Source organism: Corvus kubaryi, unplaced genomic scaffold, assembly GCF_017639235.1.
Source record: "Corvus kubaryi isolate FWS band 111438036 unplaced genomic scaffold, C.kubaryi_AGA036_p1.0 71, whole genome shotgun sequence".
Classification (NCBI taxonomy): Eukaryota; Metazoa; Chordata; class Aves; order Passeriformes; family Corvidae; genus Corvus; species Corvus kubaryi.
Genome location: NW_024582059.1, coordinates 16,500,397 through 16,515,836, shown reverse-complemented (window position 1 = coordinate 16,515,836; position 15,440 = coordinate 16,500,397). Strand labels below are relative to the sequence as shown.

The 15,440-nt window shown below is 38.7% G+C and overlaps 1 protein-coding gene across 7 annotated transcripts in view; it reads right to left on the bottom strand.

Moving 5' to 3' along the window:
- Window positions 1-15,440, bottom strand: part of MAPK10 (mitogen-activated protein kinase 10) — a 148,721-nt gene that overhangs the window by 97,805 nt on the left and 35,476 nt on the right. The window lies entirely within an intron of this gene.

Here is a 15,440-nt window from a genome sequence, read left to right as displayed (position 1 = left end):
GAGCATCACAGGGCATATTTACCTCCAGATGTCCTTAGGTTCCTACAAAGGCTTGTCCTGTGTGCCACATCTGATTTAAGATACAAACTTCAAAAAGAGCAAACAGCTGTTTGAGACCTTTAAGACACCCTTAGATGACAATGAACAAACAGGATTTGTACATTCAAGAGCCTCCGCACCTTCAAAAAACCGTACTGTATCCATGATCATAGTCTGCTATCTACACAGTCATGCACCAGTAAGCCCATGCCACAAACCACTGTGCAGAGTCAAGAGCAGAAGATTAATAACATTTCCTTTCCTTTTTTCCCCCTTACAAGTGATTTTACCACTATTTGAGTTAAATTCTGATATTCCTGGTAACAGTGCTATAAAAAACACTGCTGAGGAAGACACCAGTAAATTATCCAATCTATATTCCTGCCCGACAGCAGGATCAACTGTAATTATTTCTGACAGATATTTTCATAAGTTGTTCTTCACAATGAAACATGCCCTTGCAATTTACATTACAGTCAATGGAGAATTCCTATTTACAAAGAATAAAATCTGCAGCATCAGAAGAACAGTGCTCAACAGTATGCAAGGCTCACAAAGATAGGAAAGAATTCACAGCAAATGTATATACCAATTTAATTGCTGGTGGAAAGGTTAATCAGGGTTATGACCACTACCATGATGTTTTCCTCCAGAAAGTTTGAGAGTTTTATCTGTTAATGAAGAGCCTGTGTGTTTAGTATCCTCTTGTGTCAGTTGCTTTACACATGCCAAGTATCATCTTAAACAGCCACTGCATTTGAATTATCATAATCTGATGGAACAGGTCTAATCAACCTGACCAGAAGAGCTCAATGAAATTTTATCATTTGCCTCTGTTTCTTTTATAGTGCGTATTACTATAACTGTAGCTCTTTTTTCTTTATATAATCAAAAAAATGCCTGGAAGCTGCTCAATTAAAATGTTGGTGGTTGACTTCAAACAGAAATTCCTATCTCAAATATACACCAAAAGAAAAATAAATTCATTTTTGTGGGTTACTATTCCCACATTATTGCAGAACAACCCAACCTGTAAATCGTAAAATGGCCCACTCTTCTATGAGACATGCATCCATCTGTCCTATAGTAGAACATACTTTCCCCCAAATTAACAGCCATGTACTACCAATCAAACAATTTTACTGGGTTGCAGAAAGGGCATCAGCTCTGGACTAATCTTAACGTTTCAATGAAGTTTAGAAATTAAGCCTACCTCATTTAGTGGCATTGTCTTCATACTTAAAGAACCAGGCAGCATTTGCTGTCAAACTGACATCTGAAGGTGAAACTGAGCACCAAGTGCAATGTTTGGGATTTCGGAGGGTTGGGGTTTTTTGGTACACAGAGCTTACCTGCAATCCTGGAATGGTTAGAGAAGATCATCAGATCTTTTTTTAGTCTAGCCAGCGTGTGCTGTTCAACAGCTAATCACTCCTGAACAACATTCAGCCATGATGAAAAAAATAAATCTCCATCCTATTTTTAAGCAGGATGCAGTTTATCAGCCCATATGTTGAAAGAGATGTACAAATGAAATTCACAGCAGCAGCAATAAAGAATTGGATGTTTAAAAAGCAAGATGGATGCCTCCAATTCTCAATTAGAAAGACACATTATACCAGTTACAGAAAGATGTTTCCATTTCCAAGATCTTTTAGTGAATGCTTGCCTAGTCCCAGCTGCATTTCAATGAAGTTAAAAATAAAATGACTTGTACACTACACCAGCTCCACAGTAGAAGCTCTTCCATGCCTGGGAACGGAAGAGACAACTCCTGAAGCAGAACTTCCCAAAGACATACAGAGTCAGCATGGCACAAAGCAGCTGTCGCTGCTGACAGGATGGAAGCTGAACGTGCACGAACTCTGTTTTGAGTTGGAAGAGGAGAAAGGAGGGAGAAAAGGAATGTAGCCTGTGCAAGTCTACAAAATTTACCACAAGTCTTCCCTAGACAGATTTCAAAGCTCTAATGGGAAGGCAATTTTAAAGCCCAACACCACCAGCAGAGAACAGAGTTCTGTTGCAATTATAAATAATCCTCAGCAAAAGAAATGTTTTAATTATCTGCTTATACATCCATAGCACAGTGTAGCCCTTCCAACTTCAGGTGTGTACTGCCCTCCACTGCCCAACATGACCAGCCTTTGCTCACTTCTCCTATGTCTACTACTGCTGCTACTGGCAAGTCTAACTATGGTATCACGAAGTCCAATGGTATTTGTTACTTTTCTCAAAGCTTCAGATAAAGAATTGTATCTTTCATTTAAAAGATGTTTCTCTCCCTCATAGTTGCAGAAAGGCAACAAAGAACATACTCAATAGCCTCAGAAGGTCAAAAAAGAAGGGACATATAAAGATTCCTCATTTAAAAAAAAAAAAGACTCAGTAATTTTTTGTGACTTCAACTCATGTTTTCTGAGTACATGGAGACAAAATCCCACTTTTCAAATGCAAGACAGACCTAGGCATATGCTTATTTAACCAACATGTAGCCAGAAATTCAAATAGTTTCTTGTCTTGAAAAGATGCCTTCCTCTAACATCAGTCTTTAAAGGAAACTCTACCAATTCTTGCAGGTGGAGGAAAAGCAGGTTCATTGGGGACTGGTGTCAGTCACTGCTTATGAAGGCTGAATCACTATACAAGAGTTAGGAGTCCAAGCAAAGGCATGCCAGCAGGATGGACAATTAATCTGCTGAGAGAAATTACCACTGACATAAAATTCTGCAGCATTAACTAAGGGTTAGCTCGGTGTAATGCAGAGCCAAAACACAGACAATATCTCATCTCCACTGTGACCATGAGCACTGCACAGCAAACATTTTTTAAAATCTTGTCAGTGTATAAATCTACTGCGGCCCTTATGAATACATATAAGAGAAGTGCACAAGTTGTGCATGTGTTGGGGGCTCAGTGTGCTACTGAAATCTTCTTGGCTTAATCTGAGAAAAAATTGTACTTGTGAAGGAGCAACTGCAGGGCACTGGCCTAGAGCAGAGCATTTTATTTGCAAGAAATTGCTCCTGTGCATCAGAAACACTGTAACAAGAGATTTCAAAGTATTTGTTTTTATGCAAATGTGACGAAATGACACAGAACACTGAAAAAGTGCAAAGAAAAGACCTGCATGAAAAGTGTAAACCATTTGCAATAATAAGAATTGACATCTAGTTTCCCCCGACAACTTTTCAGCTGATGCTGCAACAACTGACTAGAACACAACTTGTACATTGTCTATCTAACTCTCCTCCCAAATGCTGGCCCAAGTCAAGTATCCAAGTAGCTAATGATGTGGAACTTCGCAATCAGAATGAATGCTGAACACTTAAGCATGAATTATAGAATCCTTGAATGGTTTGGGTTGGAGGGAACCTCTAAAAATCAACTAGTCCATTTCCCCTGCTGTGGGCCAGAACATCTTTCATTAGGTCAAGTTGCTCAAATTCCCACCCAAGAGCAGCCTATGTACACTTCATTTGAGCCATGGTTTGACATGAAAACAGGCTGCCTTTCACAAAGATGGTTTCAATGGTGTGCTGAGTTTGTCTTTACACTGTCCTTTTCTACTGAGATTACACAGCAGCTTTCACCAAAATGAGATTTTATCAGCTTTCTCTGTACAGTGGGTATTATCCAATCCCTATGAGTGCAAAATCCCAGTGCCTAAAGGAAAAAAAAGTTGGATTTTGAACTGGAGTAGCAAGACATACAAAAGAATCCCTCACTAGCCAACATATTTCTCATCAGCCAAAGCACATGGGTGGAAAACAAACCAGTGGGACCAACCATGAGGATTCAACGATGAATATACGCAAAATTTTAACACCACTGAGGGAAAAAAAGCTCATTATTGTTTCACTGTTTAATTATGATTTACTTTCCTCATTGCATTATAGGTATGAATCTATGCTGCCACACTTAGACCTGCTATCTCTCACGTGTACAATAATGTAAACCCTCTGCGCAAAGTTGTTTCTGATGAATCCAAACCAATCAATCACTGCTCACTGAGGAAACACTGAAGGGCACTTACTTAAGATGAATACTGGAACAGTTTTAACAGCTTATAGCTGGGGCAGAGGGGCAAAAGGGAGAGAGAAAAAGAGAGAGATTGACTCTTCTTGCTTTCTTTCTATGGCATTGGTTAAAACTGCCGTGAACCAGTTAGGTACTTCTACCACTATGCAGAGTTTCACAGTAGAATTCTTTTTGTCACAACCATCACATCTGGTAAAATCACTGCAAAGAGGATGTTAGATATGATGCTGAATTGCCCTGACCTACAGAAACTATGAAGTAACTGCTAGTGCAGATTATACAAGAACTATTAAGAATAAAGATTAGACAAAACACTTGGAAGATATTCTTGACAACATCAATAGGTCACGTTTATAAACTAGTAAAATATTTGAATGCAGTAAAAAATAAAACTGTAAAAGCTAATTAAAGACTGTATTTGGTTTGATTTCCAAGAGGCAGTCACACCTCCTAGTTTTGGGCTGAGAATATGTGGTCTGGTTTTGGACAGACAAGTCTTTCTTTTAAAAATAAATCGATCACTTTTCACCCAGGAGAAAAAATAAGGGAGACAAGGGTGGAGAGGTTACATTCTGAAGAATGCATTTTATTTCATTCTTTCTTTGGTTGGTTTGTTTGGGGTTTTTAAATAAACTTCAAACAAACAGCACAAACCTTGGACTTCTACATGTGCTTTTGAAAAGAATGGCCTGACAGACTGAAGGACCTCACCAGAAGTGAGGGCAAAAAAAAAAAGAATTATTTTTGGTACTGCCTGTCAGCTTCAGAGGGAAGGAAGAAAACAAGGAAACCAAGGTGTAAGTACAAAGGACTTAGTCTCAGAAAAAATATACATAATCCAAAAATTTAAAATAGCTTCAGCGTTTGGGGTGCCTGAAGTCCTATAGGTCAGGACATGTCATTGTCATCGCATAGTCAAAGTTATGAGGGTGACAAAACTTTCTAAGCCTTCCTATACTGCCACACATGCAAGACATGCAATTACCTGCTGAGGAAGGGACATGTTTCCTTTCTGAGTACCAAAATTCACTCTGCTCCACTAATGAGTCTCTCCTTATGGCCCTGCAATTGTATTCACAGTCCTAATGATACACCACTTTGAGCATGGACCACTGTGTCTTTGCACTTCAGGAACATCCCCCCTTATGTTTATATAGATCCTGTGAGTGTCAGAAGTCACAAGTATACAACCTAGGATAAGCTACAATTCTCTCCAGCTCCTTCAGTTTTTTTTCTCTTAAAACATTCACAGCCAAATCAGTTAAGGTCTTATCTTGGAGGAAAACATCTGTTTAAGTATCTTGACTGTACTGAGATTCCTTCATTTCTCTTCACACTAAGTAAGTTATGAACAGGCAAACTATTCCTCTACATTCAGCTTCATATAGGAAAATACTGTGAAAATACTTTCTTCAAGAAAGATGATGACTCAAGGGGAGAGAGCCACCTGATGCTGCGCTGTCTTTAATTAGAAATGTGAATGTGGCTGTAGATCACAAAAACATCATACTAATGCCCTATGTTTCTCATTCCATGTCAACTCTAGCTCAGTGTCTACCACTGTGACAGACTTCACTGACGGGCCCAGCCCCTACCCACAAACAGAATAAAACTGCTAACCATGGACTACCAACAAAACTCACACCCTGGCATCAGCACCTTTTACCATATGTTTTTATTTATCTCATCAAAAGCACAGACAAATATGTAATTCACACTGCCTAAATAGCAAGCTCAGACTATAGATATTTAAAATGTATGTAAATGAAATTTACAGGAATGCTTTCAGAAATGCCACCCCACAGGCCATTAGGTCTTGCTGTCAAACAGACAGATACTGTCTCTACTTACAGCACCCTGAGTTCTCTTACATCCATCATATGAAAAAACTTCAGCTCACATGTGCCACATGTTGATTTCTTGTCCCTCCTGAAACCCATACTGGCATAAAGCAGCAGCGCTACTTCCCAGCAATGCAACATCTGGGATTCCCTAGGCTAGCAAAATGCACCCCAAATTCAAAGCATAATTCATGTAAAGAAAAACTCAGATTACTAGGTGTCTATAGATTCATCAACATGCAGCAGTCCTTGCAAGCATGTGTCTTTTGTACAGTTACTCAAATTTATGTAACTGTGAGAAACGTATGCAATGTTGATTCCATGGACCTTTCTGAAGTGCTGCTCCGCGCTGGTTTTCAGACAAAGTATGTTCAAGGAGCTCACAGAATGAAGAGCCAGGAAATGCTGATGTCTTTGCGAGAAACAGCAATATTCAGTTATCACCAGCTGCAGATAGAACCTTAAAGCACAAATTAGCAAAATTTGTCAAGAGACATCCACGACGTGGCTTCAGGCCTTGCCTATAGCTTTGCTGAGGATCCGCATACAACTGAGGCGGAGGGATAGCAACAGTCCCTATGAAATATTGTATGGCAGGCCATATCGAATTCCACATGTTCCAGGTGAAATTCATATGAGGGGAAACTTGATTTACAGAAATATCTAATGGCTTTAGGTTCCACTTTGCAGAAGCTCAGAATTATATCGTGTTATCCAGATCCATAGGACTGGACACATACTCATTTGTTGCCTGAAGCGAAGTTCAGAGGCACCACCAGCTCTGGATGACCATCAGTCTTGGCAACATGGAGATGGTAAGTTGAAAAACTTGTCCATGAAATCTCGTTTCTTCACCTACTGTGCAAAATCAAGTATAAGGAGGTCTATAGGCAGGCTGGAATAACTGCTGTAATTGGCTCAATGGCCTTTCCATAAATAAACATACTACAAAGGCACTCTGCAAATTTACTGAGGTACACGGGAAGAATTCAGTTAGCACTTTTCTTACATTTGAAGGGATAGTTATTTTAATACCCTTCCTGGATTTACAGCTACTTCTCTCTACATACTGCTAGATTACTCATGCCAAAATTGAATCTACAGCTTTCCTACATCCTCTACAGTAGAGTGAAGCACATCAAATGGCAAGATATTCAAAAAGCTCTCTGACAGAGAGCAAGCATGGGTCTGTGTCCTGCGTTGCTTTGTACTGTCAGTTATGTGCATTCTTGATGCATTTGTGCTCATCAGAAAGTTCAAAACAAAAAACCCCCTTCATTAAAATTCTGTCTGAAAACTGCCAGTGCTACAATTGTATATGTCCCACTGGAGGATATTGTGAAGTTTAGGGACAGATTAACAAGGACATGAGAACCAAATGCCTTTGAAAAGGAAAGTGCTTGATGGCTTGGCTCTTTTCTCTGTTTTGTAGTGGACATGGACATGAAATCCAAATGTCTTCAGCTCTCAGAGGAAGGCAAACTTTTGTTACGAATCCCATGTCTAAAGTCAGGTCTCACACTATCTGTTGCAATATTGAAAGCAAGCTTCACTTCCACAAGAGGTTTAGCATTCCAACATTAAATTATGAGTAATTTCAGAGCGCTGCAGGTTCAGCTTTGAAAAAGCCATCTTGAGCACTGCTAATAAATCGTGGAATCACAGAATATCCTGACATGGAAGTGACCCACAAGAATCATCGCAAGCTCAACTTCTAAAATAGCCATGGTAGCATGCAGAGGGAGCAGCACCAGCTGGGCATCAACCCATTTTCACTCCAATTCATAGCAAGTTCCACACTGCTGGGACTTCACTCTTCTCAGCACTCAAATTAGCTGATTTAAGACCAGTTGCACATGCACTATAAACCTGCATTGACTACAGTGTAAACATACAATTAACAAAACCTAAATAAAGGAAATAGCCAGTTATGTAAATCCCACAGTCTACCTAAAGTTTGTAGATACTTCACAATAATCTGGTTTTCCTTGCACTTCATGTATGGATAAATAATTTACATAACTGGCAATTGTGTTTAAAAAAAAAGGAAAAGACAAATACTAAGAAAATTAAATATTAAAAAATAATAAGAGAAAAAATAAAATAAAGTAAGATCAATAAAAGACAATGTACCTACAAATTTTGAAAATGGTACCTGCAATGACTAAGCATAGAAGAAAATGGGGAAAAAAGGCAGATCACTGTTCTAATATTTTACTCTTATCAACACCAGACAAGGTTGTCTAGTCAATAGAAATGGACAGTAATGCTGCAACATTACAACCTTAAACATTACCTAATGAGATAAAATATTTGCTGAACCAAAGTACTGGACAGAATCTGTATGGATAAAAATTAATCTGTAATGCAACATTTATTTTCCATCAAAACAAAAAACACTGTAAGCAAGACCGGAATGAGAATTGAGCCTGTAAGAATGAAAGAATGCAACTAAACACAGAAAAATGGAATCAGTAGAAGTGCAAGGCTGCTCCCAATTCCAAAAGGAAAAAGCTCTACAATCACTTCAGGTTTTCATAGAGGCTACAGTTTAGCATATTTAGTAAAGAAAGTACAAAAATGTGTCACCATGAAAATACGTTTTCAAAGAAGAACCAGATGGTACTAAATAAAAGGCAAGAAATTAATATCCACAGTCTCAGCCTGGAGAAGACACATGATATCTCCCAAAAGGTATTCACACTCAAAAAAAATAAGCTAGCTGTGGCTCACAATAAGATAAATCTCTGTGTACAGATACTGACAGCATTTGTTGACCCCCATTTCCTGAACATCAGTGGGATCTTGTCTTTGGATTACCTTATTTATAAAAACCACAAGATTTCTTACTCTCATAACAGAGCTTTCTGTGATTGATATAGACATTTCAATCTTCAGAGTAATTTTTTGTGCCAGTTCAGTAACTTCATTTCTGATTATACAACACACTTGCAATAGCAAAAAAATTACTGCAGTTGACATTTTGCCTGGTAGTGAGTTATTGTAGTCAACAGATATTTTTCCACAGATTTCACTGGGCTTTGGATTATTTCATTAAAAGGTGTTCTACTTTGCAAGAAAGGTCTCATATTTATGGTGCCAACCCAATAGCTTTTGGTTATGTTTTACAGTCCAGATTCAGCAAAGTAATTAGTCTGGACCATTCTATTTCCCTGATGGATATGCTTGAGGACATTGTGTGGCAAATCCAAGATATCAAACTGAAAATTGCTTAACTGATAAACTGAAATTTAAGCTAAAGCATCCTTATTTCACTAGCTCGAAGATGTTGTAATTCTAAGAGGAACATATCGCCACTTAAACATTACATAAGATCCAAGACCAACCAACACATTTTAGTCAAAGCTGAGTAAGATGAAGCAACAGTAAAATAAATTAGAAACTTCTGGTTATTAACATGTTAACATAAATCAGTGTGGCATTACTGCATGAGCTGCAGCACTAGGTTATTGTCCTAGTTAACCACCAGAGGAAAGAAGGAATGCCATGAAGGAATGGACAATTTTTTCAACCCTGGCACTCCCCTTTCCTCTTGTGATATTGTAAATAAATAGAGACTGAGTCCTACTGCTGTGGAAGCAGCCAGCACACTTCTCTAGGCAGCAAGAGCAATGGCAAAGCCACCTGGGGACCCTCTGTCCTCCTGCACTGACTGTAAACTGCTGCTGTAAACAGGGAGCTAGTGGTCATATTTTTGTGGTGAACTGCTTGGTATTTGCTTATTTATTTCTTCTAGGCCCTTAACTGTCATGTCAGGATCACAATCTCATCTTTCATTAACTATATATACTCACAATAAAGTCATAATGAAATATTAGTATATTTATATATACCTTTATTTATATTTATATATACCATTAACTATATCACAGATTTAGATTATTAAGTTTTATTTATTTTTTTCTTTAACCAGAGTTCTAGAGTTTAAAATGCAAAATAAAACAGCTTAAAACAATTACTGAAAACAGATGTTGCACAGCAGCCACGAAACTATAAGAAACAGCAGCATATCAAGTTGCCTTGGATATCCCACAACCAAGACCAAGTTAGGTTCACCAAGCGGGTTTTTACTGCCAGACATGTGAAACAAAGCCCAGTTTTACATCACTGACCTAGCATCTACAAAAAAGCCCTAAGCCACCACAAACGGACCGCATACAAGTTGGATAAAAAAGTCTGCCACTGATGATTTTCAAAGCTGCATTTCTAAGCCACTTTTGCAGTCTCAAAGGAATCTTTCTTAAGTTTTTTTAATGATTTGAGAGTCTAATAATGTAACTAGACACAGTTAAATACTAGGTCAGCCTCCTGGTGCCAGTGTCTGCATGAAGCATGGGTGGAGAAATGTGAACGAATAATAGTGCTTCCTGAAGATCTGTCTGCTCTTCCACGCTTTGAAAAGTTAATTTGCATAAGAAAAGCAGCAGGATACCCAAAAGCTGAAATATCAAAGTGAATTTACTGGCTCACATTTTGTCTAGTTTGGGTCATAATTCTGGTCTCCACTGAGTTCATTTCACCGCCTGATTCTCAACTCTCCTTGATGTAGTTACCTTTACCTGTTTGTGATCTGTGGTAACACGGGAAGACTGACTGATATAGAAGCTCCTTTTGTAGATGTGCTGTGACCTTGTACATGGTAAAAGAGTTTTAATTCTCACATTCTTACTACTTAGAACAATGAGTGAGTTTTTGGACATAATCAAAAGCAAAGCACTACAGAGCGAGGTTGTATTTGCATGTAGTTGCCCTTTGTTTGAGGGGCTCTCTATGTGAACTGCCTGAGAACCCACAAGTCACAATCATAAAATCATAGAATCGTTTGGGTTGGAAGGGACCTTAAAGATAATCTCCTTCCAACCCCCCAGCCATAGGCAGGGACACCTTTCACTAGGCCAGGTTGTTCAGAGCCCCATCCAACCTGGCCTTGAGCACTTCCAGGGATGGGGCATCCATCTTCTCCGAGCAGCCTCTTCTGACGTCTCTCCAGCATCACAGTAAAGGAACCATCGTGCACCTGATCCCATTTTCCCATCCAGTTCTCATTCACAAATGACTTGCAGGCTGGCAAGACACCATGAAATTAGTATTGGTTACCTACCTATGCCATTACCTACCAAACATTTTCAAAGGTCATCCCACCACAGTCAACTGTGCCACTTGGATAGGGCCTCTCCATACATACCAATGTAACCAAGATCAGAAGAAATGAAGACCTGAAGGACAAGACTACCAACTACAAGACTATAGTCAGATTGTTTTTTTTCAGCCAAGAATTTTGTTATAGATTGCATTCAGTGAAAAGAGGCAGGTCAGTCAAAAATATAACTGGTTGACCTGGAAACCATGCATCAGAGTTGGTTACTTTCATATATCTTTCATGGGTTTATGTTCCTGGACAAAAATTAACTCATAAATGTTGTTACAGTTGACATATTTAGACAAAAATCCCTATGTGTGAAACATTCAATGGGCAGTATTTATAGTATTTGCAGCATCTTTTGCCTCAAAGTACCTAAAGATGCATTTTCACCAGCTTTAAAAAAAAAAAAAAAGCTTTTCTTTTTCAGTTCAGAAATCACAGGTTACAATGATTGAAGAGAGTTCTGTCTCAGTAATTCCATTTGGCTCCTCCATCAGCACAACATAACATGACAGCTTTCACAATGCATCACCTTCCTTAAATATAAACGCTATCTTCCTGAAGTACTGCCGAGAAGTTTGGCACAGTTGCCAGCCTGGATTACAAGGAGAAGACCACTACAGCACTGACTTGCTCAGAACACAATGCTTTCTGGGCAAATATATCTATTATTTTGCAAAAATCAAAGACAACAGGTAAAGTACCAGTCACAACCATGGGAGTCACCTACTTATAATACACACAGCAGATAACCTTTGGTGAAAAAACTGTGAGCATCAGCAGCTGATGCTCTGACTTCTGCTACCAGTGGCAAATGCTACACAAGCAGTTCTTTCTAGAGCCACCACAACCAAAAAGACAGGGTCTGTGCCCCACAAAGCTGTTATCCAAAATGGCATTAAGTTGTACAACAGTGAAGAACAAACACGAAACAATGACAATAGCAAAAAGCTGAAATATAACTCAGTTGAATCAACAGTGGATGAATATACTTTATTTTTAATGCTTTATTATTGTAAAATTGTTATTGCTGTTAATGATACCGACCCCTGCTTTTGCTACAATGATCAAGAAGACAGGTCAATGCTTTCCTGAGAATACATGGGACCTTTCAGATGTTGTTTGGAGCTGCATAGCTCACTCCCATTTTTCTTCACCCCACAAGCCTATACAAATTCACTGTCAGAGCTCCCAACTTAGTAAGCCAACTGGTTTAACAAGCTGAAGGTCACTAGCAGCAAGATCTCCCAAGCTGCTGCCTTCATAGCACACACTGTTTGATAGGAGTTGCCTGTCAGCCAGAGCTACAGCCTGTAACACCAAAACACAGCCATAAACCACAAATACAAGGATATATAAGGCAAATAAATAATGAGTGTTCTCATACTGAGTACTGTTAAGCTCTCAGTGAACTGGCAGACAAAAAAAAAGTAGTTAATCTAAAAAAAAAAAAAAAGAACCCTTTCTTCCACAAAACAACAGAAAGGGTAAATAATTCTGTGTTTTGGTTTTTTTCCCAAGAGAATGTCTCTTCAATGTCTATTATCAATGAAGAAAATCACTCCTCTAAAATTAAAGGAAGCAAGGAAAAGCATCCTTTAGAGCTCCCTGTATTCCACTCCCCACCTCTCAAACCTGACTATTCACCAAACCTTGAGAAAATATGTGTCTCCTTCGTGGCACAGGCACGTTTTCAAGAAATAACATCCTTGTGCTGCCTGCATCCCCAATTCCCATTCTGCATTTCTTTTCTTGCAATGTTTCTTATCATGCATCTTTTAACATACTTTTGTGTGTGTGCTTCTATTAAAGCCAATGATACAGCATTTTTTATTTTAAGTAGTTTTCCACCCTCTTGCGTGTTTCTGTGAACTATAAAGGAACTTTTGGAGCCACACAGTGTGAAACTGTTAAAATTACCTATTTTGGGCATGCTGATGTGTCAACAAATTTATGTACACCAGAAAACTTTCTGAAAAATGCCTCTATAATCTTTGGGAGAAAAAAATACTATCCTTTTATCTAACTAGTGTATGCTTTGGTGTTTTAGGTATATATAGATGACTCTATAACCCTCTTTCTGAAAAAAAGGTTTTCTTAGTTCTGCTAAGATCACTTTCTGTCTCCTTGTTGGCTGCAGCTTTTTCTAGCCTGTTAGCTCTTTTCAGAGCACCTAATCTCTGACAATTTCAGTTTGCTGCAGGACAGGAGACTATTCAAATATTTATTCGAATTACAGGTAAACCCCTACCGTTCCCACATGGGCTTTCTTTTTAGATCCTGTGATTAGAAACTTCCAGCAACAATCACACTCAACAAGCACCAGTGTGCTCATTGAGTTTTACCAGTTTTCTGACCATCAATGAGCCCTGTTAAGATCCCAAGTCCTTCAGAAGTAAAACATGAAACAATCAAGGTTTTATTTAACAACTCATTTCAAGAATGCCAGCTGTAAAATGTAGATTCTAACTTACTAAGTCTGCTTTAATAATTTCTTACACAATAAAAACCTTAGAGAAAAAATTGTCCTGTCCTTCTTATCTATCCCACTCCAGAGAATCTTGGTATACCCATACCACAGGAGCTCTTTTTTACCAAGATCTCATTTTTATGAGACTGCATTATTTTTTTACTAGCAATCTAGACAGATAACCAATGTCCATTTGATGATGGGTGTTGCACATCTTTGTCCTTCAAGCTTATATTTATCTACCATTGTTCCTACCACAAACCCTAGAGCAAACAGTAGTCACAAGCCTGCAGTTGTCACAATCCTATAATTTGTCAAAAGCAGTGAAAGCACAATTCTGTACAAGTAGAAAAAAATGAACTGGACTTCTTTCAGTGAACTGTTTGTCCTTCAACTTTTCAACAATCTGGGCACCGAATTGAAAGATGTCTTCGACAGCTTGAAAGACTGACACTAGAGTAAAAAGTCTGAGGTACCAGACAAGGAAATCCACACTTCCGCGTGACTATCAGAAGTAAGAAACAATCAAAAGTAAGAAGCTGTAAACTTGTTCCGAAAAAAAGTGAATTCTCCTCTGCTCCCTGCTAGGGGTTATCAAAACCACTTTGAAAAGCTCCTGGATGTTGGCAAGTAAATGTGTAAATTGCAGCTGCCAATCCAAATCACTAAAAACTAAAAGCAGAAAGGGAGGCCTTCCAGAAATTATTTAATGACATGGAATTATATCTACAATCACCTCCTTTCTCTGGGACGCACAGCAAGTTGAGCCCTCCTTTGTGTCTGCTTTCTGGAATAGGAGTTCACTGGAGCAGAAATTCCCTTTGTATTTGTGGCTTGTGCAGCACAGATAATGTCACCAGTATTCTGCAAAGACAGCACTGCAGCAGAACCTCAGCACTAAGCAGCTGATTGTCAAAGTGACTTTATAAACTTAAAACTTTGTTTCTAGAACATGGGACTTTTTTCAGTGCCTTAAACTGATAAAAACTTAAACCAGCATTTCTCTACTTCTTCTTGTTTAGGGAAATAATACATCTGGTATAAACAAGCTTTTTTCTTGGCCCTCTCCCCAGTGTTAAGGAATTTTAGGACAGTTCAAGGCTGGCTGATTTGTTCTTCCACTCTTTTACAGTATTACATGCTGCTATTCAAAAGCAATCTAATTAGGAGAAAAATAAAAAGAGCAACTCAACAGCCCTTCTCTACACCTCATACCTGCTAGAAAATCAATGGGTTTTATTGGCCTACCAAAAGAATGTATGACCCCAGACTGCATACGTGAGATCAATCTTTTAGGTTCCCTAAGGACAAGAAAAGACCACTTGGTATGAAAAACATCAGGAAGGAAGACGTTTTAATATCTGTGTCTATAACATCCCTCATCCAACGTTAGTAATTTAATGGAGAACAGTAAAGGGGGACAATTCCTTTGCTAAACAAAATGCCAAAGACCTTGCGTAAAGTACAAGTCTACCAGTTTCATAAGAGGGCTGGACAGCTTTTTGCATGCTACATTGTTTTAAATGAAATGAACTCTTCTGGGCATCATAATCTGCTAGTTAATTCTGGAAGTGGCCTGAAGGCCCCGTAACAAATGCGACCTTCAAAAATGGCAGCTCGGATAGTGTAAATGCACATCAAGCCAACCAAAGTGGTCATAATTCAGCAATCCCTTACAGATGAGCTTTGACACAGAACAAATTACCACTTTGAGCCTTGGGACAGAAACATGTTCTTAAACTTGGACTTTTCAGCTCCGTTCTTCTTCGAGATGGTGGTTACCCATCAGTTAAAGCATTTAATAAACCATGGTTTAGGGAATTGACTGTGTGCTGCAGATACTCTGGTACCAGAAACCAGACCAGAGATGCAACACAAGCATGTATTT